We start from the raw sequence: 27,273 nt of genomic DNA on the forward strand, positions 1-27,273 counted from the left end.
TGTTGGCAATCTTATATCTTCTTTGGAGAAATGTCCATTTAGGTCTTGTGTCCACTTTTGGATTGAGTTGTTTGTTTTTTTGATATTGAGCTGCGTGAGCCGCTTGTATATTTTGGAGATTAATCCTTTGTCAGTTGCTTCATTTACAACTATTTTCTCCCACTCTGAGAGTTGTTTTTTTGTCTTATTTATGGTTTCCTTTCCTGTGGAAAAGCTTTTAAGTTTGAATAGGTCCCATTTGTTTATTTTTGTTTTTATTTCCATTTCTCTAGGAGGTGGGTCAAAAAGGATCTTGCTGTGATTTATGTCATAGAGTGTTCTGCCTGTGTTTTCCTCTATGAGTTAGACAGTGTCTGGCCTTACCTTTAGGTCTTCAATCCATTTTGAGTTTATTTTTGTGTTATGGTGTTAGTAGTGTTCTCATTTCATTCTTTTACAGGTAGCTGTCCAGTTTTCCCAGCGCCACTTATTGAAGAGGCTGTTTTTTCTCCATTGTATATTCTTGCCTCCTTCATCAAAGCTAAGGTGACCATATGTGCGTGGGCTTATCTCTGGGCTTTCTATCCTGTTCCATTGATCTATATTTCTCTTCCCCAAAGTATATTTCAATAAATGTATGTACATTGTTTGTTTAGACACAAGGCTGTCACACACTTAACAGACTACAGTATAGTGTAAACAGAAGCTTTTCATGCACGGGTACACCAGAAATTTCATGTGACTCGCTTTATGGCGGTATTGGCTTCATTGCAGTGTTCTGGAACTGAAGCTGCAGTGTCTCTGAGCTGGGCCTGTACACCCAGAAGTGGGATTGCTGGATCATATGGAAATTTTATTTAAAAGATTTTGAGAAAACTACATACTGTTTTCCACAGTGCCTGCACAATGTTACATTCCTGCGTACAATATGCAAGGGTTACGATTTCTCTACCACCTTGACAACTCTTATCTTTAAAAAAAAATAAAAAATTGTAGGCATTCTAAGAGATGTGAGGTAGTATCTCATGATGATTTTGATTTGCATTTCCCAGATGATTAGTGACGTTGAGCACCTTTTCATGTACCTGGTGCTGTGTTACGTCTTTCTAACACACATACACACACACAGAGGGATAGAAGGAATCTTTTGGAAGTGATGAGTATATTATCGTGATGGTGGTGATGGTATCACAGGTGTGTGCATATGTCCAAACTCATCAAGTTATATACATTAAACATGGGCTAGATTTTGTATATCAGTTCTACGTAAATAAAGCCGTAAAAGCCCAGCAACAAGTGGTGTATTTCATGAGCCAGTGAAGCCCAGGTACATCTTGTCTCCTCTCCCAGGGGTGAACCCAAGCAGCCTTTGAACTTGGCTCACTTTCTGTTTCTTTAGTTTCCCCTTCTATTACTTTTGTGTTTCTCCTTTGTTCTCAGATTCCAGCTAAGTGGTTCCCCATTGGTGGCAGCAGTGGTTCTGAGTTTGGCTCTGTCGTTTGAAGACTTGATGGTCTCTAAAGGGATTAAGTTTCTACAGAACTGATCTCAGTTAGGTGAGAGGTAACAGAGGATCTAGTTTGTTAGTCTTTTCTTAGTCTTTTCTGTTTGTCTATTTGTCTACTTTGACAAGCTCAAATCAATTAAGAATCTCTTGCCCAATGGGATGAGAATGGCTCTTTAGTATCTAGACTGGTGAGTGTTTATTCCTGACCCAAGTCTAAGACTTAAAGCTGCAGGTAAAAGTTCCATTTCTCTGTATGTCTGTGTGTCTATAATTCAAAAAGGTCTTTACCTCTGACAGTGCGAATATGTAATGTTTTCCTACTTCTGGATCTATTAAAGTAGATTGTAGAGTCTGTTAAATTAAAGGGTTTCTGTCCTGATTGGCTTACAAAGATACAAATGTGCTTATAAAAATTATATATCCCTAAAATTCTCAGAGAGAAAGGAATTAGAACTTCTAATACTTTAAATGTGCTAGAAAAATATTCTTATTGAAATCAAGTCAGGGAATTCCCCAGCGGTCCAGTGGTTAGGACTCGGTGCTTTCACTGCCAGGGTCCAGGTTCAGTCCCTGGTCAGGAACCTAAGATCCAGCAAGCCCCTCGGTGCAGCCAAAAAAAAAAATCAACTCAGAAATTTAAAGACTTCAAGTTTACATAATTTAGGTAAATCTTTGACACATGAAGCTAGTTTAATATTTTTGGTTTAATAAAAAGTTATTCGTATCTTATTTATCAGTATTAGGCATACATTTAAAACAATTCTACTTGGGTGTGTTCTTCCTAAATTTATATAGGTGTGCCCATCAACTAAGCTCATATTACTTCTACTTAATGTTTAAGGTTATGAAAAATGTAAGTTTGTGTTTAACCACATTTAGTTTTTATTCTGACAAACTTTCTTTCAACAGTAACTATGTTTTCTACTGTGTTAGCTTGTCGATAAATTCCCAGATCTTCAGTTTACGTAAACCCTTGAACTGGTACTAAGTTGTGCTACTTACTGGATAATCATTGGATACCGAGGTCATTTGTAAGCAAGACAGAAACCTGAGGCATTGATTACTAAGCATAATCTCAAGTTATATGCTCTTGCTGCATATGTTTACTTGTTACCTAGAGGCTCTGTCTGTGGGTGTGTTAATGAATGTGTTTGTCTCTGCCACTTGAATAAGTTGTGTAAGGGATGTTTGTGGCTGTGTAAAGTTGTGTTATGTGTGTTCATGAGCTCTGCTAGCCTGAAATGCTGATGTGTGATGGGCAGTTGTCAATCATTCACTCCTAGTTTTCTTTGTGAAATGGAAGTAACTTTGGTTCAAAGTTAGTATTAATATACTATGAATGAGACTTGACCCATAGTGATGTTATCGGCTGGAACAGAACTCAGGTTCAGCTGCTCATCGCTCAGAAGTCAGTGTTCCAGAGACAAGGGTTGGTGGAAGAAGAAAGATGCTTTATTCAGGAAGCTGGCAACCTGGGAAGATGGTGGGCTAGTGTCCCCAATACCATCTCCCAGTTGCCAATGAGAGGGAAAAGGGGTTGATAGGGAAAAGACGGGAAGTCTCTGGGCTGTGCCGGTGGGGCCTCCATGCAGAGTAGCACAGTCAGCTCTGACCATCCTCTTGAAATTGGTCATGCAGCGGTGTGGTCAGTGTCATGTTGATTGTTTCAGGCACAGTTAATCTTCAATTCCAGTGTTGGTTTGTTCCCATTTCCTTGAGGCCAGTTCCTGGAATTGTGTAAGCCATTGGTTCAGGTCTGCTCAAGATGGAGCAGCTTGTGTCATAGCTCCAGTCTGGTCATCATACAGTTAGCTTTCTCCTCTTGTAGTGGTTTTAGTATCTGCAAAACAAGTTAGGAGTGTGTGTCTGACACTGTTACTTACGTCCTTCGGGAGGAACTAAAGATTCTGTGACTGCTGTTGTCCTAATCAGTAACTGCTTGAACCTGTTCTTTGGTGACTCAGGGGAGGCCTGGGAGACTGCAGCTATTTTACAAACAAGAGGCAGGGGACATGGAAGGGCCCTGCATGGTCCTGCTTGGTTCCAGCAACCGAGAGGTACAACTTTGTATGCAAGATAATGCGATGTAGTTTTGTTTATTAACAGGAACAAAAATAGTTTGGTCCTAAAGTAAAATGACTGATTGTTCCAGCACCAGAAAGAGGATAGTGAAGGACACAACCTGAATGAGTATAGAAAGTTGTAGGAGACGGGTAGAAAGGGAATTTTATTTGTCTGAGCCGAAGGCAGCTCAGTTTTGATGTTTATTCCAGAGATTTTCAAAAAAGAGCTTATGGTTCTCTTAGTAGCAAATATTATATTGATGCAAAGCTGGAGTTTGGTTTTCTCTCTGTACAAATGATAAATTTTTTTCATGGAGTATTGGTCTCTTTAATAAGTGGTTGGAAAAGTTGTTCTCTAAATCTGCCTAAACAGCAGAGATTCTGTATCTCACTGGAAGAGGTTTCTGCACCTAGTTCTGAATTCATCCGGCCTTATTATTTTTTTGAAAATAAATGCACAGGGACTTCCCTGGTGGCTCCTTGGTGAAGAATCCGCCCGCCAGTGCAGGGCACACTGGTTCAAGCCCTGGTCCGGGAAGATCCCACGTGCTTTTAGAAACTAGAGCACGGAAAGACTAAGGTCATGTGAAATTTGAAACGCTAAATATTGTCATAGTGTTAAGCAGTTTGAAGATTGTTGGAAGAAATTATTTGTCATTCATTCAAGCAATAAACATTTGATGAATACTTGCAAAACATAAAAAACCTCTAGAGCCCGTGAGCCACAACTACTGGAATCGATGTGCCTAGATCCCATGCTCCGGAAGAAGAGAAGCCACCGCATGGAGACGCCGACACACCGCAATGAAGAGTCGCCCCCGCTCCACTGCAACTAGAGAAAGCCCACGTGCAACAACGAAGACCCAACGCAGACAAAAATAAATAAATATATAAATAAATGTATTGGGGGAAAAAAAGAAAGAAAATAAATGCACAACAAAATTTCTGCATTTCTGAGAAAGTTAAGCTTCCTTAAAACTGTGTTCCTTTTGGTCTGTTTTTTTTTTTTTTTTAAAGTCTACTGTCAGGAACTCCCTGGCACTTCAGCGGTTAGGATTCTGCGCTTCCACTGCTAGAGGCCTGTTTTCGATCCCTGATCAGGGAACTAAGATCCTGCAAGCTGCGTGGCGAGGCCGAAGAAACAGCCAAGACAAAATAATCATCTCTTGGCTGTTAAACAAAGTCAAGGACCTTTAGTTCCTCCTCAAGGGCTATTGGGTAATATTCTGAGCCACGTCCTTGGAGCTGTTTGGCAGAGACTGAAACCCCCAGCAGGTGGAAGAAGTTAACTGCATGTTGCCCACAAGCACGTAGACCCCAGACCAGTTGGAACCAGAAGGCTGATGATGTTGAGTCCCCGTTACCTCACCACTGACCAATCAGAAGAATGACCGTGAGCTGATCACGCACCCTGTAACCCTCTCTTCAACATGTAGCCCCTTTCTCTTTTCCCTGTATAGTCCTCAAGCAAAACTTCAGGAGGGGAGAGTTGGTTCTTCGGGACATGAGTCCACCTCTCTTCTGGACTGCCGGCTTCCTCAATAAAGCTATCTTTCCTTTTACCCAAGAGTTGTCTCTCAGTATTGGAGTCCTGAATGATGCAAGACCTGCCTCATCTTCTGTAGTTTTCTCTACATGAAAAATAATTGAGGACTATTTTTCAGAGTTAAGAAATGTGGTTGGATAATCACAACGCCATTAAGCAACACCTCGTTGGACAGCAAAGAGGCGAAGCCGACTGGTAATGACCACACACATCCTGACTGTGAGAAGACTTTCATCTTTATTGTAGTTCCCCAAAAGCTGCATCGCACGGTACTCTTGAACAATCTAAAATAACATACAAACATGCTGAGGCAAGTTAAAAAATTAGGACTGAATTCCCACAATTCAATAATGAGAACTAAGAAAATACAAATTTATGCTTACAAGAATTGGGAGGAAATACCCACTATGCTATAAGTAGAATGGAAATATTATGTAATAGATAAAATCAACAATCTCTCTTGAAAATGTGAGTAAAATTGTATATATGTGTAAATATACAACAGCTACAGTTCTCATCACAAAAGTTTGTAGTAATAAGATGTTTCAAAATGAAGACTATTTCAAAACTATTTAAAATAAATATATAAATATAAAATATAAAAATACAATAATTTTATAGGTGACATTTTCAAAATAAGCCAGTGAAACTTAAGTCATGAGTCATGACCCTGTGGCTGTAATTATATATATATATATATTTTTCTAATTATATATTTTAATGTTGTTCCCTCCTATTCTGAGCCGCTACACTCCACCTTCAAATGCTTCTAGACTGGGGCAAACAAGTGTATAAAAAATGGGACCTCCAATGTTCGTCTCAGGGGAGATGGAAATGAAATGATCTGAAAATTGAGGTGGTGCCTTCCAAAAGGGTGGAATCTGAATAAACCCTGTTTTCTTATTGTCCTGCCACAGACTCCTAGAAGCACGCCCCGCTCCTAGGAGTATAACACGAAAACTGGCCTCCGCTCATTCTAGAAGATGCTGGCTTCTTCTCGATGATCTGCACAAGAGGCTTCTCCCTTCCTTCTTCACGGCTGTCGTCAGTGTCTGGATTGACCTCTTGTTGAACATCCTCATCTCTCCTGGGCTCTGTGATCTGGAAGTAAGAGAAGGAGCAAGGATGTCAGATTTCAAAGTGGGAACTGTCCAGATATAAAGGTTTTCACATTCTTAGTCAATTCTAACCAGAATTGAGACTCATTTATGATTGGAGTTTTATCTCAAATTCTCCATTCTGAACCCCAGTCCTGAACCATTCATTGTTTTCAAGTGTGATTCTTGGACTTTGGTGACCCTGACTCCAAAAACTACTGAATACACCCAAGGTCAGGCCCAGTAATCTGCTTTATAGCCCAGACTCCAGGTGATTCTGCTCAGGGAGCTGGCATTTGGAGAATGCTGCTTTAGTCTTAACTCACCTTGGTCCTTTGGCACCACTTAAATTCTGAACTTGGAAGCACACTACAGACATCACTGACAAGTCAACATCGTGGACCAGGAGACCTGAGGCCGGATCCCTAACCCTAACCCTGCATCCTAATGTCTATGTTATTATTAAGTTTTCATTTATTTACTTATTTTCTTTCTTTTATTTTTGGCTGCATTGGGTCTCTGTTGCTGTGTGTGGGCTTTCTCTAGTTGTGGTGAGCGAGGACTACTCTCCGTTGCTTCTCCTGACGGCTTCTCTTGTTGCGGAGCACGGGCTCTAGGCGCACAGGCTGAGTAGTTGCGACTTGCGGGCTCTAGAACGCAGGCTCAGTAGTTGTGGCTCGTGGGCTCTAGAGCGCAGGCGCAGTAGTTGTGGCGCACGGGCTTAGTTGCTCCGCGGCATGTGGGGTCTTCCCAGACCAGCGCTCAAACCTGTGTGCCCTGCATTGGCAGGCGGTTTCTTAACCACTGTGCCAACAGGGAAGTCCCTGGATCCTAATGTTTAAATAATACTCAGCCCTAAACTTGGTTAGTGTTATGTGCTGAATGTTTGTGTCCCCCAAAATTCTTATGTTGAAATCTTAAAATCTTAACCCCTAGGGTGCTGGTCTTAGGAGGTGGGGTCTTTGGGAGGTTATTAGGTCATGGGGTAGAGCCCTCATGAATGAGATTATTGCCCTTGTAAAAGAGACCGTGCTGTGTTGTTTCTAAGCGACGCGGTCTGTAGTAGGGCAGGTTGAATGGACTAAGACAGCTAGCTTGCAAGATTTAAACCAAATGTTTGCTCAATCCTCTGCTCACATCTAGAACTCTAATGTGTCAATTGTAATAAGCCATGCTGAAGATGGCATTCCTTAACCTTCAGTCGTTGTGATAAACCCCCTTGACCATAAACGTGAGGGGGAAAAGGTGAATTGTACTAGAGGAATCATTGGTCCAGAAGTGGTGAGTCAGGGGGAATAAAGAGTCACAGGTGATCTGGCCATAGGCAATTTGAAAGTAAATTTGGATGAATATAAAGCTAGTCATAATTCATCTTTTCTTATTGAATGTGTGGGCTGTTCTATCTAATATCCTGTTTGTGGACATTTAGTTTGTTGTAGATAAATGCTAGAACCCATAACCCTGAGGGATGTAAGGCCAAAAATGAATGAAAAAGAGAAACTGGAAACACAGTATATGGAAAAGAATCACCATCTCGTCAAAGCTGTTATTTGGACCCAATTGCTTTGGGTGAAATAACTTCAGTGAGACCCATGCGTCTGGGACAAACTGGTTTCCCCGAGGTCTGGTGCCCACGGACCTCGCGGTGCTGGTGTCTGTGTGTGGCTGTCAGTCCGTGGCTGGCGCAGAGTCGGCACGTGGCTGTGTGCCTGGCTGGCCCCCTTCACAGCGTGAGAGGTGATGTGGGTCCAGCAGTGGGATTCCTCCGATTTCCTCAGTAGACAACACGTCATTCCACCTGCACCTTTGCGCACGCAGACCTACCTTTGCGCAGGCCGATGACCTCAGGCCTGCGTGGTCCTGGGGCCTCTGGGGCAAGAGGGCGCGATCTCTTCCCCACACCCAGAGCTCTGGATCAAAAGCCTGGATCTGGAAAGACAAACAGCCCCTGGCAATGAGGATGCCGCTGCCTCCCATTGCCCCGCCTCCGGTTCTTTCTCATCTGTCCCCAAGTCCCAAACCGAGTCCCCCATGATCCCCACCTCCTCTCCGTCCCTCCCCCTCCCCGAGACCGCCACAGCCCACCCACCTGCTCGCACTCTTCCCGAGTGACCCATGTCTTCCAGCCCATGGAACGGATGAACTGGGAACGCAGTTTGTGGAACAAGGCATGCTGGGAGCTGTTCTTTCCATAGAGGAACGAAACGATGGCCTGCTTGGGGGCCTGGTTGTTCTCTTCCATGTCGCTGGCCACATAGCTGGGGAAAGACATCAGGTCGCTGTCATCAGGACAGGAAGGGCCTCCACTTGAGATCAGCTTCCCAGAAAAGAGGCAGGCTGAGCATCCTCACACGACCCACCCAGCCCTGCCCAGCGTCACCGGGAGCTGCCCAGTCATCAAGGAGCCACTGCCAGGCAGGACCTTCAGAAGGGTGCCTCTCACACCTTGATGATGAGGACACGATCCAAACCCCCCGTTCCCTTCAACTTGTTTTATGTGCACACACCTCTCTTCCTATGTTGTAGGTACATGTACAGTTCCTGAGGGCAGGAGCTGATCTGATCTGTTTCTGCATTCACCCCTCTCCTAGCAAATGACACATTTAGGGCTTGGTTCATATTGATGCATGAATTCAACAGCCTTTTGTGAATCTCTGTTCCCACCACCTCATATTCCCCAGCATGTAGGGTGTACTTTATAAGGTTTGTTAGATGAATGAATGAATGAATGAATGAACATTTTATCTCATGGCCAAATGCAATACTGATTACCTAGAAGTCTCACAATAACAAACATTTGCCCAATGAAAAGAATTGTGCTGAGTGTTTTGGGAATGCATTGACATTTTGACGAGACCTGCCTTCCACGTGGTGTCTAGTCTAGTGGGACCGGGGAAGGGGAAAGGGGGAGATAAGAAATGACTATAATGCAAAGCATCACATTATAATACAATTTGAACTAAAGTGCCTCTGGGATTCAGAAGTTAGGGAGATCGGGCATCGTGAAGGTTTTGGTGTTTGAACCCACTTTAAGGATAGGGTCGTTTTCTTCAGATAAATGTATGGCAAAGATACCTGGATAGAAAGCTCAATAGAAACTTAGAGGGCAGGGTATTTGGAAGGAGCAGTGAAACACAGGAGTAAAGTATCAGGACGGTGTGCTGGAGATTGCAGAGAGAGTTAAATCCCAATGCAGAACTCTGGCCTTGATTTGGCATGTCATTAGCCAATGAAATTGTGTGAAGCGGTCAGACCTGTGTTTTGGAAGGATGTTCAGGCAAATAGAGCCAACTGGCTTGGGAGACTTGGAAGAAACATCAGTGGGGAGCATTTGACACCAAATCCGCGCTATGTGATACGGGCCCCGATTGTGGCATTTGTCGTGGGAATGCAGAAATGGAAGATAATCACACTTGGTGCTGATGTCGGAAGACCTGAGACCGGAGAATTCGAACCGGAAACGTCTCAAGTCTGTTACTCGGGGGCAGGATGGTGTCAGTTCTTTCTTCCTCTCCTCTTAGGAAAGTTTCGCGTTTTGCTTTGTTTCTTTCAGTGTTTTAATTGACATTAGGGTAGTTTGTTTTGACAATGAATGCTATAAAAAACAGAACATGGTTTGAAAAAGAAACCACGGTACCGTAATCCTGTCATTTTCACACCTAGAGTCAGTACAAAGGGGTTTAAAAAAATAGATGAAAGGTCAGAGCCCCACATCTCTCCCTCTGCCCTCCCAGGGTGTTGAATATTGATGGCGGGGATGGAGCAAGGTACTCACAGAGCTATGAAGAAATGGATTATCTGGAATTGCCAGGAGAAGAGGCCGGCCCGGCTGACATACGCTATCACCATCGACAGGAGATACTGATGGAAAGAGGGGAAAAAACGTAGGAGAGAGGTCACATCCTGGAAGAGGAGAAAGAGTGGGAGGGAGAAGGGAGCAGGGGACGAGGAATGGGTGGTGCCACTTGGAGGAGAGACCCCCGTGTGGGGTGAGCCTGATTATTTGGGGAAGGGGAGAGGACAGAAGGTCAGAGTTGGCGGCGCTCCAAGGATGGGAGGCTGTGGGATTGAGGGCGTGGACTTAGGGCCGCGGGCACAGGACGGTGTTCGATGAACCGGAGCCAAGGCGAGTCCCCAGGATCTGAGAGGAGAGGGGACTTAGGCAGCAACCACCAAAGGGGCACTCCTGGGGCTCAGATCCCAGAGGGGACCTCGAGGCCCCTGGAGGGAAGTGTTGACAAGGCATGAGGTTAGGAGGGGAGTGGAAACGTGGGTGTAGAAAGCACCCAGCGCGCCCACCTAGAACAGGCGCTGGAGCAGGAATCCATCTCAGTGGGTGACTTACCTTGTCAGATACTTCCAGGTTTTTGTCCCAGGCGAGGAATTTCTTAACGACGGGATCCTCTGTGAAAAAAGGGCAGATGTTGCCAGTGGGAACAGGGCTGTCGTGGGAGCATTCCAGAGCCAAGAGGGTGAACCGCGCCCCCCTGGGGAAATGCCAAGATGTGGCCCAGGGTGAAGCTGACGGAAAGAGGGGAGGGAAGACCATTCACTGTGGGAGGAAAGGGGGTGACTCCCCTTCTGGGGGGGCCGAGTGACAGGGAGTGATGCCCCTTCATCATGCATTCACGTACCTGCAGAGGGCATCAAGATACTCTCAGCCAATGTCTCAATTGACAGTCATGTCAGGGGGTGAAGATGGCTTGTCAGCCCCTCCTCCCTCCACCCCGAACATGCCAGTAAGATTCAAAAGGCCAGTAAGAGCTAGAGTCTCGGGTACAGTTGAAACCAAGGGAACCTAATCCTGTATCATTTCTAAATCTAACCTAGTCTTGTATCATTTCTAAGTCTAACCTCATCCTGTATCTTTTATGTGCCCCCCATATCCTTTATCCGTAGACAGTCCGCCAGGGACGGAGAGCGCACCAAGTAGCAGGGAATTCTTTTCCACTGGGAAAGTGTAGTCATGGGAAGTTTTGGTTTGTTTGTTTTTCAAGTATAGGATTGGAGGTTGCTGGGCAGGGCGGTGGGTCCTTACCAAGCATCTACTTGAAGACCTCGTGGTGCTCAGGCAGCACTGAAGACACCCGCTGTCGCTTGAGCTTCATCTTGAGCTCACTGAACGACTCCACGACCCAGGTGTCGGCCTCGTGGTGCTCAGGCAGCACTGAAGACACCCGCTGTCGCTTGAGCTTCATCTTGAGCCCACTGAACGACTCCACGACCCAGGTGTCGGCCTCGTGGTGCTCAGGCAGCACTGAAGACACCCGCTGTCGCTTGAGCTTCATCTTGAGCCCACTCAGCGACTCCACGACCCAGGTGTCCTGGGCCTCAGCGGCCGTGTTGCCCTCCACCTCCGCTCCGAACGCCACTGACCTCTTCCTCTTACAGCCGGGGCGCTGAGGCGGGGGGCTGCAACCAGCCCAGGGAGCTGACGAAGGAGAAGAGACTGCAGTATGACGCTCTCGTCTTGGGAATCCAGCCACTGGTGACCACCCAACCCCACCCCGACTCCGCCTCCCCCCCCCGAAGCACCCCCGTGCTTTCCAGTCTCACAGACCGCTGACCTTGCCCCAAGTCATCTTTCCATCTTTCTCTGTCCATATCTACCTATCCCTCCCCTGACTCTTTTTGTCATTTGTCCAGCTTCCCGTTCTCGAAACTCTTTCTCATGGTAGATAATTTCTCCCACCAGGAATAAAAAAAAAGAACCCTCCCCTTGTTTCCTCTCTCCTCTTCTCTCATCCTTGGATCTCATCTCCTAACCCTGTTTCTTGCTCCCCAGGTGTTCCGTGTCCCCAGCTCCTGTGCTCTCCTCCCTCAATCCCTGGCTCTCTGAATGTCTCCTTTCTTTCATAGGCACCTTATGCAGGTGCTCCTTCCCGACCTCTGTACCCTTTCCTCCTTACTGGTCAAATCTCTGAAATTCCTTCTCATGCCAGTTCCCTCACCTGATGGTCCTGGGCTTTCTTCATAGACAGTCAACTCCATGGGGTACCCTGAAGAGCTGGACTGGGAGTTCAGCTCCTCAGCCTGGGAAGTCGGTTGACGATTGTCCATGATGTCTCCCAGACTCTTCCCTTCCTCGAAGCCTAGACTCTGCTTTGTCCCAACTCTTCTTCTGGACTTGGGCTAAACACAAGTGGTCGTCCCTTCTCCAAGCTGCGGGGCAACTGTCAGTGGAGAGAAGCTCTGGCAAGATTCTGTTGTCTACTACTGCTGCCAAGCACCAAGGAGTCTGGTCCATCCAATCGGGAAGGTCGGAAGCCTCTGATGTCATCATCGGAGTTTGAAGGAAACCAGTTTGAAGGAAAACACAAGTAACTGTCAGACCTATGCGTGCACTTGTCCCAGAGATCAGGGGTAAATGGTATCTCCTGCCACTGACCCAACCTCTGCCCGTCCTCCAAAACCCCCCTCAAGGTATCCGGACCCCTCTTTTTTTTTGTCATAAATGGCAAAATTTTATTTTTTTTTCTTCATCTTTATTTTTTTTTTTTGCTTTATAACAAATTTAATCAGTTATACATATACATATGTTCCCATATCCCCTCCCTTTTGCGTCTCCCTCCCACCCTCCCTATCCCACCCCTCAAGGCGGTCACAAAGCACCGAGCTGATCTCCCTGTGCTATGCGGCTGCTTCCCACTAGCTATCTACCTTACGTTTGGTAGTGTATATATGTCCATGCCGCTCTTTCACTTTGTCACAGCTTACCCTTCCGCCTCCCCATATCTTCAAGTCCATTCTCTAGTAGGTCTGTGTCTTTATTCCTGTCTTACCCCTATGTTCTTCATGACATTTTTTTTTCTTAAATTCCATATATATGTGTCTGCATACAGTATTTGTCTTTCTCTTTCTGACTTACTTCGCTCTGTATGACAGGCTCTAGGTCCATCCACCTCATTACAAATAGCTCAATTTCGTTTCTTTTTATGGCTGAGTAATATTCCATTGTATATATGTGCCACATCTTCTTTACCCATTCATCCGATGATGGACACTTAGGTTGTTTCCATCTCCGGGCTATTGTAAATAGGGCTGCTATGAACATTTTGGTACATGTCTCTTTTTGAATTATGGTTTTCTCAGGGTATATGCCCAGTAGTGGGATTGCTGGGTCATATGGTAGTTCTATTTGTAGTTTTTTAACGAACCTCCATACCGTTCTCCATAGTGGCTGTACCAATTCACATTCCCACCAGCAGTGCAAGAGTGTTCCCTTTTTTCCACACCCTCTCCAGCATTTATTGTTTCTAGATTTTTTGATGATGGCCATTCTGACTGGTGTGAGATGATATCTCATTGTAGTTTGGATTTGCATTTCTCTACTGAGTAAAGATGTTGAGCATCCTTTCATGTGTTTGTTGGCAGTCTGTATATCTTCTGTGGAGAAATGTCTATTTAGGTCTTCTGCCCATTTTTGGATTGGGTTATTTGTTTTTTTATTATTGAGCTGCATGAGCTGCTTATACATTTGGGAGATTAATCCTTTGTCAGTTGCTTCATTTGCAAATATTTTCTCCCATTCTGAGGGTTGTCTTTTGGTCTTGTTTATGGTTCCTTTGCTGTGCAAAAGCTTTGAAGTTTCATTAGGTCCCATTTGTTTATTTTTGTTTTGATTTCCATTTCTCTAGGAGGTGGGTCAAAAAGGATCTTGCTGTGATTTATGTCATAGAGTGTTCTGCCTATGTTTTCCTCTAAGAGTTTGATAGTTTCTGGCCTTAGGTCTTTAATCCATTTTGAGCTTATTTTTGTGTATGGTGTTAGGGAGTGATCAAATCTCATACTTTTACATGTCCCTATCCAGTTTTCCCAGCACCACTTATTGAAGAGACTGTCCTTTCTCCACTGTACATTCCTGCCTCCTTTATCAAAGATAAGGTGACCATATGTGCATGGGTTTATCTCTGGGCTTTCTATCCTGTTCCATTGATCTATCTTTCTGTTTTTGTGCCAGTACCATGCTGTCTTGATTACTGTAGCTTTGTAGTATAGTCTGAAGTCAGGGAGCCTGATTCCTCCAGCTCCATTTTTCATTCTCAAGATTGCTTTGGCTATTCGGGGTCTTTTGTGTTTCCATACAAATTGTGAAATTTTTTGTTCTAGTTCTGTGAAAAATGCCAGTGGTAGTTTGATAGGGATTGCATTGAATCTGTAGATTGCTTTGGGTAGTAGAGTCATTTTCACAATGTTGATTCTTCCAATCCAAGAACATGGTACATCTCTCCATCTATTTGTATCATCTTTAATTTCTTTCATCAATGTCTTATAATTTTCTGCATACAGGTCTTTTGTCTCCTTAGGTAGGTTTATTCCTAGATATTTTATTCTTTTTGTTGCAGTGGTAAATGGGAGTGTTTCCTTGATTTCACTTTCAGATTTTTCATCATTAGTATATAGGAATGCCAGAGATTTCTTTGCATTAATTTTGTATCCTGCAACTTTACCAAATTCATTGATTAGCTCTAGTAGTTTTCTGGTAGCATCTTTAGGATTCTCTATGTATAGTATCATGTCATCTGCAAACAGTGACAGCTTTACTTCTTCTTTTCCGATCTGGATTCCTTTTATTTCCTTTTCTTCTCTGATTGCTGTGGCTAAAACTTCCAAAACTTTGTTGAATAAGAGTGGTGAGAGTGGGCAACCTTGTCTTGTTCCTGATCTTAGTGGAAATGCTTTCAGTTTTTCACCATTGAGGACGATGCTGGCTGTGGGTTTGTCATATATGGCCTTTATTATGTTGAGGAAAGTTCCCTCTATGCCTACTTTCTGCAGGGTTTTTATCATAAATGGGTGTTGAATTTTGTCGAAAGCTTTCTCTGCATCTATTGAGATGATCATATGGTTTTTCTCCTTCAATTTGTTAATATGGTGTATCACGTTGATTGATTTGCGTATATTGAAGAATCCTTGCATTCCTGGAATAAACCCCACTTGATCATGGTGTATGATCCTTTTAATGTGCTGTTGGATTCTGTTTGCTAGTATTTTGTTGAGGATTTTTGCATCTATGTTCATCAGTGATATTGGCCTGTAGTTTTCTTTCTTTGTGACATCCTTGTCTGGTTTTGGTATCAAGGTGATGGTGGCCTCGTAGAATGAGTTTGGGAGTGTTCCTCCCTCTGCTATATTTTGGAAGAGTTTCAGAAGGATAGGTGTTAGCTCTTCTCTAAATGCTTGATAGAATTCGCCTGTGAAGCCATCTGGTCCTGGGCTTTTGTTTGTTGGAAGATTTTTTATCACAGTTTCAATTTCAGTGCTTGTGATTGGTCTGTTCATATTTTCTATTTCTTCCTGATTCAGTCTTGGCAGGTTGTGCATTTCTAAGAAGTTGTCCATTTCTTCCAGGTTGTCCATTTTATTGGCATAGAGTTGCTTGTAGTAATCTCTCCTGATCTTTTGTATTTCTGCAGTGTCAGTTGTTACTTCTCCTTTTTCATTTCTAATTCTATTGATTTGAGTCTTCTCCCTTTTTTTCTTGATGAGTCTGGCTAATGGTTTATCAATTTTGTTTATCTTCTCAAAGAACCAGCTTTTAGTTTTATTGATCTTTGCTATCGTTTCCTTCATTTCTTTTTCATTTATTTCTGATCTGATTTTTATGATTTCTTTCCTTCTGCTAACTTTGGGATGTTTTTGTTCTTCTTTCTCTAATTGCTTTAGGTACAAGGTTAGGTTGTTTATTCGAGATGTTTCCTGTTTCTTAAGGTGGGATTGTATTGCCATAAACTTCCCTCTTAGAACTGCTTTTGCTGCATCCCATAGGTTTTGGGTCGTCGTGTCTCCATTGTCATTTGTTTCTAGGTATTTTTTAATTTCCTCTTTGATTTCTTCAGTGATCACTTCGTTATTGAGTAGTGTATTCTTTAGCCTCCATGTGTTTGTATATTTTTACAGCTCTTTTCCTGTAATTGGTGTCTAGTCTCATAGCATTGTGGTCGGAAAAGATACTTGATACAATTTCAATTCAAACAAAATTTTTTTTTAGCTAAGTAGTATTCCATTATATATATATATATTTCACATCTTCCTTACCCATTCATCTCATAATAAACACTTAGCTTGCTTCCATATGTTGTCAATTGTAAATAATGCTGCCATGAACATTAGGGTGCATATATCTTTTCAAATTAATGTTTTTTGGTTTTATTTTTTTCGATATATATCCAGGAATGAAAATGCTGTGTCATATGGTAGTTCTAATTTTTTTTACAAGTTTATTGGAGTACAATTGATTCACAATGGCGTATTAGTTTCTGCTTTATAACAAAACGAATCAGTTATACATATACACCTGTTCCCATATCCCCTCCCTCTTGTGTCTCCCTCCCTCCCACCCTGGACCCCTCTTTACCGCTTCCCAGCAGGTGTACTGTCCTCTCCCTGCTGGACTTTCCCTCTCCCTCCCATTCCTCTTCCACGGCCTGGTGGGAGAGTGGGGAGAGGGACAAGGAAACTTAGGGGAAGCAGCAACGTTTCAGCCTTATAAGAGTGAGATAATGGCTTCCGTGGTGGTGCAGTGGTTGAGAGTCCACCTGCCGATGCAGGGGACACGGGTTGGTACCCCGGTTCGGGAAGATCCCACAAGCCGCGGAGTGGCTGGGCCCGTGAGCCATGGCCGCTGAGCCTGCGCGTCCGGAGCCTGTGCTCCGCAACGGGAGAGGCCACAACCGTGAGAGGCCCGCGTACCCCCCCCAAAAAAAATAAATAAAGAGTGAGATAAGTATGTAAAAAAAGATCCCAGGTACATCGACTCAGTGGATTAAAAAGTTACGTTAAAACACGCAATTTGGCAAAGCTCTTTGGCTGAATGTTTACTGACACTGCGTTCAGAATTCTGTACTGGGGGAGTACACGTCCGCTTCCCTCAGGCACCTTTGAGTCCAAGAGCCATTTGGAGAAGCTAAAATCATAGAAAACTACAGGTGCTCACGCACCCTTCAAAGGGTGTCTACAAACACATACACACACACACACACACACACACACACACACACAAAGGGCACCTTTGGATGCCACAAAGTCCATGGATTGTCCAAAGCCTGCCCCTTGATTCCTGTTAAGAAGTTCTAGTCTACTTATCAAAATCTTGAGAATGTGGTATCACTGTTGACCCAGAGATTTCACTACCTGAATAAAAATGTCACATGTACAAAATACTAAATGGAAAAAACTCCAGTTCAACACAGATTATTTTTCTGAATAAAAATGTCACATGCACAAAAAGACTAAATGGAAAAATTTCCAATTCCAGACAGGTTATTTTTCTATGAGGGTAGGAAGTATATGGTAGCCGAGATGCAGAGAAGAAAATAGCCAACTCAGGGTCATGCAGTGTCACTGGAAGCTTCTTCTGAACCTCCCAACTCGTACTTACACTCCTCCCCTTGGGGTCTGAGTCTTGCTTTTTTTCTTGGGTTTCCCTGGTGGCACAGTGGTCAAGAATCCGCCTGCCGATGCAGGGGACACAGGTTCGAGCCCTGGTCCGGGAAGATCCCACATACCGCGGAGCACCTAACGCCCGTGCGCCACAACTACTGAGCCTGCAAGCCATAACTCCTCAGCCCGCGAGCCACAACTACTGAGCCCACGCGCCTAGGGCCCATGCTCTGCCGCAAAGAGAAGCCACCTCAATGAGAAGCCTGCACACCGCACCGACGAGTAGCCCCCGCTCGCCGCGACTAGAGAAAGCCTGCGCCCAGCAACGAAGACCCAACGCAGCCAAAAATAAGTAAAACAAAAATCTTAAGGAAGGAAAACAAGAATTCTCATTGTTGTGCAACCATCCCGACCATCCATCTCCAGAATGTTTTCATCCTGTCCAAGTGAAACTCTGTCCCCATTAAACACTGACTCCCCACCCCCCTCCCAGCCCCTGACACCCACCACTCCACTTTCTGTCTCTATGAATTTGACCCATCTGGGGACCTCACAGAAGTGGAATCATGTAACATTTGTCCATTTGTATCTGACTTATCCACTTAGCTTAATGTCTTCGCGTGTCATCTGTGTGGTAGCCTGTGTCAAAATTTCCTTCCTAGACCCCAAAGCCAGTGTGGACAGTACACAGTGAGTGAGAAGGAAATAAAACCGTGGGTCTGAAGAAGTTCAGATGTTTGCCAAGTGCAGTGGGAAAGCAGTGAATGAGAGGTGTCCTGATCCAGTTTGCACTGAAAGAGGAACAATTGATTTTGGCTGCTGCATAAATGGATGGGGTGGGGATTCAGTAAGAGTGGAAGTCGGGAGACCCAGATAAGGTTAGGAATTTGGCGTGGTAGTCCAGGAAGACGGTGTCTGAGAAGATGGAGAGAAGTAAACAGGTTCTCTATATTTGGAGGGAGAATCAGCAGGGCTCATCGGGGGATCAGATTGCGGGGAGGTAGCGGGGCGCTATTCTGTTTACTCTGTGTGCACGTGTGTGCTTATGCCTCTACTGCTGAGACTTAATTGTTTCTACAAAGAAACACTAACCTTTCCTCTTAAAAGTGGAATTGTTAAATTTTCACTGTTCATACAAAGAAATGTCAATCTTTGAAAAATACATAAATGGTCTTTGTATCAATTGGAAACTTTCCTTCCTGTTTGTGGGTGAATAATATCTGTTGTGTGAATATACACACTACATTTTCTTGATCCATTCATCTGTCAGTGAACACTTGGTTTGTTTCCACAGTTTGGCTCTGAATCTTGCTTTTGAATTATTGTTTGGACTTTGATGAGAAGTATCTCTGTTGTTCAGGATGTGCCCAGAGGTTTATTCTGTCTTCTGATCACTTCCATATTTCTAATTAGCCCAAGCAATGCATACGTAGCGTCAAATCAGTTCATCCAAGGTGCAGGGACTGAGTGTCTCTTTGGTTTGCACTCGTGGACTTTCTGAGATGTTCTAGGTCTCAGAGGCCGTGCAAAGAGTGTCTGAGGTCCTCCAGAGCTGCCACAGCCTGGCTCTCCTCAGGGTCTGCACTGCTGGGAAAAGCACTGCTGCTTGAGGACCTGTGTCCCTCTGCTGTAGACGTTGCATTGTTAGGAGGCAAATGAATTCAGATTTGCGTTCATCATGCTTTCAACCATCACAGCTGATTGGGTCCTTGTATAACAAAACAGAAGTTCACTCTCCCTCTTGGCTAACAGGCTTTCAAATATTAGAAGGTTGGTATTCTGTCCCCATGAAAATTTCTCTTGTATACTGTGAAATACCCTGATTGCTTTATCTAGTCTTCAGATCTGGATTTGCACAATCCCACCCCACCGCACCTTGTCCAAATGTGCAACAGTCGGGTGGGACCCATCTTAAGATGTGTTGGTATGTTGTCCAAAAATGGCGTAAGCAGCCCAGATTGAATGTGATGTCGTAAGTGAGCAGGACCTTGTGGGGCCTTCCTGGGACGGATTCTCCCCATGTCTTCTGCCTGCTTCTTGTCTTTAGAAAATTTTAGCCTCCTAGCCTTCCGTGAGTTGGAAACAAACAATTTAATCAGAGAAGGGAGAAAGTGCCAAAAGAAAGGAAAAGAGTCCCAAAAGACCCAATAATACTAGTGTAGCCGTTAAACAAAGTCAAGGACCTTTAGTTCCTCCTCAAGGGCTGTAGATACTGTTCTGAGCCACGTCCTTGGAGCTGTTTTGCAGAGACTGAAGCCCCCAGCAGGGGGGAGGAAGGTAACTGCATGCTGCCCACAAGCACGTAGACCCCAGACCAGCTGGAACCAGCCGGTTGATGATGTTGACCTCAGATTACCTCACCACCAACCAATCGGAAGAATGTCCACAAGCTGACCACACACCCCTCAACCTCCTCTCCCTCACCCCACTCGTTTGTAATTCACTTTAAACATTTTTTAAATTTTATATTGGGAGTATAGTTGATTTACAGTGTTGTGTTAGTTTCCGGTGTACAGCAAAGTGATTCAGTTATATGGACACAGATATCTATTCTTTTTCAGATTGTTTTCCCATTTAGGTTATTACCGAATTTTGCTTTTTTTTCGTGGTGCTGTGTGGCTTGTAGGATCTCAGTTCCCTGACCAGGGATTGAACCCGGGCCACGGCCGTGAAAGACCAGAATCCTAACCTCTGGGCCACCAGGGAACTCCCTAGGTTAATACAGAATATTGAGTAGAGATCCCTGTGCTCTACAGGAGGTCCTTGTTGATTTCCTGTTTTATATATAGTTGTGTGCATATGTTAGCCCCAACCTCCTGATCTATCCCTCTCCCCCACCTTTTCCCTTTGGTAAACATAAGTTTTTTTTCTATGTCTGTGAGTCTGTTTCCGTTTTGTTCAGAAGTTCATTCGTATCACTGTTTTAGATTCCACACAGGAGTGGTAGCATATGGTATTTGTCTTTGTCTGACATCCTTCACTTAGTCTGATAATCTCTAGGTCCATCCATGTTGCTGCACATGGCATAATCTCATTCTTTTTTATGGCTGAGTAGTATTCCATCACACATATGCACCACATCTTCCCTATCCATTCCTCTGTCGATGGACATTTAAGTTGCTTCCATGTCTTGGCTATTGTAAATCGTACTGCTATACATATTGGGGTGCGTGTGTCTTCTTGAATTATGGTTTTCTCTGGGTATATGCCCAGGAGTGGGATTGCTGGGTCCTACGGTAGCTCTAGCTTTAGTGTTTTGAGGAACCTCCACACTGTTCTGCATAGCGGCAGCACCAGTGTACATTCCCACCAACAGCCTCACCCCATCTGTAAACACCTTTCCCTGAAAGCCACGGGGGAGTGGGGGCCTTTTGAGCCCTAGATACCTGGACCCCTTGCTTGTTGCCCCGCCATAAACGCGGCACTTTCCTTCACCGTGACCCGTGTCCGTAGACGGGCTTTAGTGCGTGCGGGCGAGTGGACCCAAGTGTGGTTCCGTAACAGCGTGTTTGGAGATCAGCAGAACTGTCACCTCTCCTCCTCTCTCTTCCTCCTGCGGATGCAGTTTATATAACAACGGCTGTAGCTCTAGTGCAGAAATATCAGTGGGGTGAAGCAGAAGGGCTTTGTCAATACAGTCCTCTGGGCATGAGAGTCCCGTGGAGAAAATATTCCAACACAGATGCCTGGACCCAGCCTCACAGATTCTAATTCCACAGCACTGAGCCAGGGCCTAATTTTAACCTTCTCAATGGACATGCTTCTGATGTGGAAATGACTGGGTGGGATGTGCCACCCAGGCTGGTGCAGTAGGGGGTCTTCAAGGCATCGTTGAATGCAATAAGCAGGAGGGAGGTGAACCGTGACCTGGATTTCAACCAGGCAGCCTCTGGCAGGGCTGTGGCCGGGCCATGGGTCCACAGCTGAGCAGACGTCTGTGTCAGCCTGCAGTCCTCCTGCCAACGGGTCCGTGACAAGCCCTCCAGCGGCCTGGTGCTGCTGCGGATGAGCAGCCCTGGGATCGGAGTTCAGCCCAGGCACCTACCTGCTACATACATAGTGCATGTGCTTGTGAGGAAACTGCCCTCTCCACCAGGAAGCCTGGAGCACATCCTCCCGTACAGCCCTCAGAGGGGACCAACCCTGCTGACACCTTGATCTCAGACTTGCAGCCTGCGTAAATGTCGGACAGTGCATTTGTGTTGCTTAAGCCCGCCAGTGTGTCGTATTTTGTGAAGCAGCCCAAGTAAACTGCTACGACCTGTATTTTGAATAAGAAGGAATTCACATGAGGCGGTCACTTTCCTGCTTCCCCTGCCTTTATTTTTTTATTTTTATTTGTAAAAAATTATTTATGTCTCTTAGGCTGCATCGTGTCTAATTGCAGCACGCGGGCTTAATTGCCCCGTGGCGTGTGGGATCTTAGCTCCCGGACCAGTGTTCCCAGGCTTTGAACCCACGTACCCTGTATTAGAAGGCGGATTCTTTACCACTGGAACACCAGGGAAGTCCCTCCCCTGCCTTTAAATTAAGACGTGTCGCTGAGCTTCAAAGAAGAGCCTGTCCTTTTCTGTTAGATTACAAACTTGAGTTTTCTTCTTAAACAGTGCGTTTCCTGGTTGTGGTAGATGTGTTAGTGTTGAAAAAAATGGTTGAGAGACTTTAAGAGGAAAATGATTTTACAAATCCTGAAGATGGGTGCCAGTTATCTTGATAAAATTGGTATGTTAAGAGACCCAAAATAAACAGGAGAAAACACAGGCAACTACTTAGGAAATGCAGGATGGGAAAGGCTTCTTCAAGTACAGTGTCCAAGCTGATGAAAAGTATGAAGTGAAAGTGAAAGATTTGAACACAAAATATCTTTTTAAGTGTCTGTATAACAGAATGTGAGAGTAAAAAATTAAGTTAAAAAGATAAAGAACAGGGATTGACAGATACACACTTTTATATGTAAAATAGATAAACAGTAAGGACCTACTGTATAGCCCAGGGAACTATGTTCAATATCTTGTAATAACCCATAATGGAAAAAAGAACCTGAAAAAGAATACATATATTCTTACATAAATACATGTAACTGAGTCACTTTGCTGTACACCTGAAATATTGCAAACGAAGTATACTTCAATAAAAATAGATAAGTGACAAAGTAGGGAAAATATCTGTATTTAATAGAAAAGCAGATACAAAAAGAGAAAGCTTTATATTGTAAATCTCCATATATATGAAGAGATCTTAATGAAAGCAAACTAAAAGGTGGCCATTGCTGCTTCTGGTCAAGGTGAAATCGCAGGGTCCAGGTTTACCCTCCTAGCTTCAACAACTTTAAAAAGGGGGAAATGTATGAAATGACAGTTTTTCGCCTTTTGGAGAGAGGGGTGAGTCGTGAGAGACATCAGCTCACTGCTGGACATCCTGTTCATTGGGATGACTCTGTACTTCTTATTCCCTTTTTTAGAGCATTTCCTGAAGACAGCTTGTAATAGAAAGACTTCCAGAGAGTGTCCAGGGCAGGGGGCTGGGGAGCCCAGCATGTCTCTGGGCTGAAGGGATAGAGTGAGGTGTGGAGGTGGGCACAGCAGCTGAGGTTCACAGGCCACCCCAGTCTTCTGCTGAGACACGGTCAGTGCACGTGGGTGAGGTGAGAACTGGAGGCCTGGTGGCGTGCTCATGGGCGCACTGCCCTTCCAAGGCGCTTCCCAGCAAGGTACTCTGTGTAGCTGATGTCCTTACGTGGTGAACTTGGAAAATGCGAGAAATGCGCCCTGGAGGTTTGCCAGGCTCAGGCTCAGAGGAGGTGTGGTTGCTGTCATTCCCACACAAGCAGCATTTCATCGGTGAGAATTCAGGCAGAGGCCACAGTCAGCAGCAGCAAGAACTGGAAAAGACCATTCGTGGCTCTAAGCAGCCACTTCCAAGAGCAGTTTTGGAGAAGCACACATTTTGTGCAGGATTCATTTAATGTGGCAGTTCAGCTGGGGAAATCAGGAATGGGTTAGGTGCTTATTCATTTGCATGAATCATCACTTCTTATTTCCGTTTTTAGAGGATTTCCTCAAGACGCTTGTAATAGAAATACTTCCTCTGTCCCTTTCGTAAGTATCTAAATCTTTTTAAAAGCTAAATCAGTCTCTTGCCAGCATTACAACCCAGGAATGTTTATGTTAAGGACCTGAGAGCTATCTTCTTTATCTCTCTGTCACCAGGGGAGTTTAGGCTAGGTGTTAGGCACTTTCCTCTGAGCTATAAGTACGTGCTTGTCCTAGAGATAGGAGAAGTTGTCTTTCTCCTTTGGATAAAGGGTATTAACTAGCATGGACAAACACCGAGATGACCAGGTGAATTTAGGATGTACTCTGAAAGAATGTATGCCATTTTTATGGTGGTGTCAAGTCTATTCCCATGAGGCAAGTTCCCGTTTATCTTGAGAACCTGTATGCAACAGATTTTATCTGCTGAGCTATAAAAAAAAAGGTGAGGTTGATTTCATTTGCACAAACATTAGTGGTTCACCTGTGGGTGCACAGCACAGTCTGGTTTAATGGTTATTCAACAGTAAAACCGTTTTCTTTATCTCTACATTTGTGGAGAGGATTTTCTCGGTTGGCGAGAGATTTTTTATTTTTATTTTGTGTGTTCGTTAATTAATTAATTAATGAGACTGTGCTGCACAGCATGCGGGATCTTAGTTCCCCAACCAGGAATCAAACACGTGCCCCCTGCAGTGGAAACTAGGAGTCTTCACCACTGGACCACCAGGGAAGTCCCTGGAGATTTTATTTTTACCTTTTCCCCTAGCAGCTTTTAAGGAACAGTTGGCCAAGAACACAGTTATATTATTTCACCCCCAGTGATAAATAGTGATAAATCATTACCCTTCTGATTCCATTTTTGAAAAATGATATTTTTACCTAACATAAACAGTATCCTGTATAAGAGGTAAGATCCCAGGTATCTGTTTTCTGTTTTCGGTTTGTGTGTACGTTCTGATTTTCGTACAGTTTTTAATGCGTTGGTTGTGTAATCTAAACAGCTACAGTTTCTATTTTCTTTTCCTTCCGTGGGCAATATTAGTTTGTGTCATGGCTGGGCATTTATTGTATTCTAGGATTTGAATGAAAGTTGTAGCGTTTCAGATAAGCGAACATGATACCCTCCTTCCCCTCTCCTGGTGGTGGGGGAATCTCAGATGTAACCCGAAATGTCCCAGGGCCGGGAAAGGACCAGGGAGCCTGGAGACCATCACACAGCCCCCTCTTGAGGCCACACCTTTCCTTGATCCCTAACAGGAGTGAAGACAAATGGGCAATGGAGTCCCTGGTCCAGGCGGCACACCCTCGCAGCACAGCAGCACTTGAGCGCCAGATGAGAAGGAGACATTTCATACGCTCACTATCTTGACGGCACGGAGACTTCTGGGAGGCTTCTGGAGTCCGGGTACTTGTCCCGTGCTCCTGGCGGGCTTTGGCAGGCGGACTTCGGGCGTCCGCCTGCGCAGGTGCGCCTCATGATTTGTGCGTGTTGGCGCACGCGCACCGTCGCCGCCCCGCCCCCGCTTCCTGTGCGTGCCCAGGTCGTCGCTGGCTGTCGTTCCCCCGTCTTGGCCTCTTGCGGGCGAGCATTTCGGGGCCTGCGGGGCGGTACGCTGTCCGGGCCGGCCGGCAGCCCGCGGGAGCGGGCTGTGCGGGCGAGGGTTCGCGTGGGCCGGGCGGAGGCTGGAACTGTGACCTCCGAGCTCGAGCTGCGGAGCCCGCGTTTGGGCCGGAGTGGCCGGGCGGCCGGCAGCGGTGCAGTGCCCGACCATGTGCAGCGCGGGGCCAAGCGAGGTCCCGGGAGGGACGTGGGCCCAGAGCCGGCTCCTCTGGCCCAGTGGTCTCGGGAGGCGGAGCGGAGGGACCCCGAGAGAGGAGCGCGCCCGAGGAGCAGCCCCCGGACCGGAGCCTCGGGAGCCCGGGGCCGGTGAGCGAGTCCCGACGGGGTAGGTGTTGCGTCTGCAGGCCTGTAGTTGGTTGTGGAGCCTGCGGCCCTTGAAGAGCAGGGCTTGGGGTAGCCCGCCCCGGGCCCCGCGGTAGAGCCACCTGGAGGGTTTGACCGCTTCCCGGAGGTGGAGGGGCCGGGCTGGAGGACAGGGCTGGCTGCTCCGGATGGGGCTCCCCTGGGACTTGTGAGCTCCGGGTGTCCTGGGGGAGCAGGGTCCACAGGCTCGGCCGGGACGAGCCGCGTCTTCCCCTCCGTCCAACCCCGATCCTCCACCTCCTCCTCGTCCTCCCCCTCCTCCTCGTCCTCCCCCTCCTGTCGCCGTCTCGGCATCTCGCACGTGTGTCTCAAGGCGCGTCAGCACCTTGGTTGTCTAATGTAAGCGTCCGCCGCCCCCCTGGGTTGTGCCCTGTGGAGTCGCCCAGTGTAATCGGTGCAGGATGAGTCTGCAGGGCTTCTGTCCTGCTGCCTCGGGTGAGGAAGGAAGCGATGGGGCCTGAGAAGGGAGATGACTTGTCCTAGACCCTCACCGGGTGTGCACGTGGGGTCGCTCACAGGACTCCAAACTCCTAGGGCAGGTGTTCTGTCCACTTAAAGTCAGCTTTAATAAAAGATGTTTTCGAGCGTCGCACTTAAGTTTGTAAAGTTTGTAGAAATCATTGCAAGACTGAAACGCACCTGAGTGTGTCCCTTTATTCTGGGTATCCTGTGGATGTTCTGATCTAAGTTGTTAACAGACTGAGAAGAGATAAACTATAAGCGTTTTTTAATTTCATATTTAATGACGGAGGTTTATTTTAATAGGATTCAATGTACACTCGCTACGGAAAAATAAAGTATCCCCTCAGGTACCAGAGTCACGTGGGAGTTACAGACCTGAGGGTGGTTGCTCCCTCCTTATTCTCACAGGCCCTTCTGAAGGTGAAAGGACGGGTCTCCCACAGGTGTCTCTTGTGGAGCGCGGGGCGGGTGCTCGTGCACCCCGAGCCGCTTCAGTCGTAGCTTCACTGCCTGCGTTTTCCTTCTCCAGGTCCGCCTCCACTGTCACAGTCCTGCACGTTGTTCCAAGAGCAGCGGAAAATGAGTCAGCCTCTGGTGAGTTTTGCTGTTTACGTATTTACCTGCTGCTGTTCTTTTGTGATAACACCTTGGGAGGCGAATAGTTCAAAAGTTAAAATGGGAAAGTAGGAGTCGGTAAAAGATGTGGTTAGACAAAGTGTAGAGGAGCAGGTCAGCACCAAGTGTTTCTGGCAAGTTCTACGTGTAGATCCCAGGATCCTCTTAGAGCCACAGTACAAGCCTCGTGTTCTTGACATTTGTGGCAAAACACCATCCCTTGCTTGACTTATATGGTCCTGCCAAATCACTTTTGTTCTCGAGCGTTAAAAGGTTTCCCTGAGGATCCCGCTGTAGGCCGCGAGCCTTCCTGAGAGACAGCCCCTAACGTGTTGACGTTGGTGCCTTCCTTGTGCTTCCTGTAAGCCGAGAGCGTGCTGTTCAGGGAGCACTTAGTGCATATAAGTTGTCTGTTCAGTAGAACACCGTTGTCACATAGCTACATTGTTTTCAGTGCTCAGTCGAGGGATGCAATGAGGATCATCTGGAAGAACAGCCTTGTCACCCTTCCAGTAAATTGCGCTCTTTGTCTCTTACAATCTCAGAGGGTCGCGCTACACACCATGCAGTGAGGTCTCTGGCAAAGATTCTTGTTTCCCAGCT

General features: G+C 45.6%; 1 long non-coding RNA gene across 3 annotated transcripts in view; it reads left to right on the forward strand.

The window, feature by feature from the left end:
• Positions 1 to 6,678, forward strand: part of LOC308610243 — a 34,453-nt gene extending 27,775 nt beyond the window's left edge. For all 3 annotated transcript variants that reach the window (XR_014014463.1, XR_014014464.1, XR_014014465.1), the window contains one exon: positions 6,013 to 6,678. This is a non-coding gene — a long non-coding RNA (uncharacterized lncRNA). The remainder of the gene's footprint in view (positions 1 to 6,012) is intronic.
• Positions 6,679 to 27,273: the final 20,595 nt, after the last annotated feature.

Source organism: Mesoplodon bidens (genome assembly GCF_964165515.1).
Source record: "Mesoplodon bidens genome assembly, contig: HAP1_SCAFFOLD_621, whole genome shotgun sequence".
NCBI lineage: Eukaryota > Metazoa > Chordata > Mammalia > Artiodactyla > Ziphiidae > Mesoplodon > Mesoplodon bidens.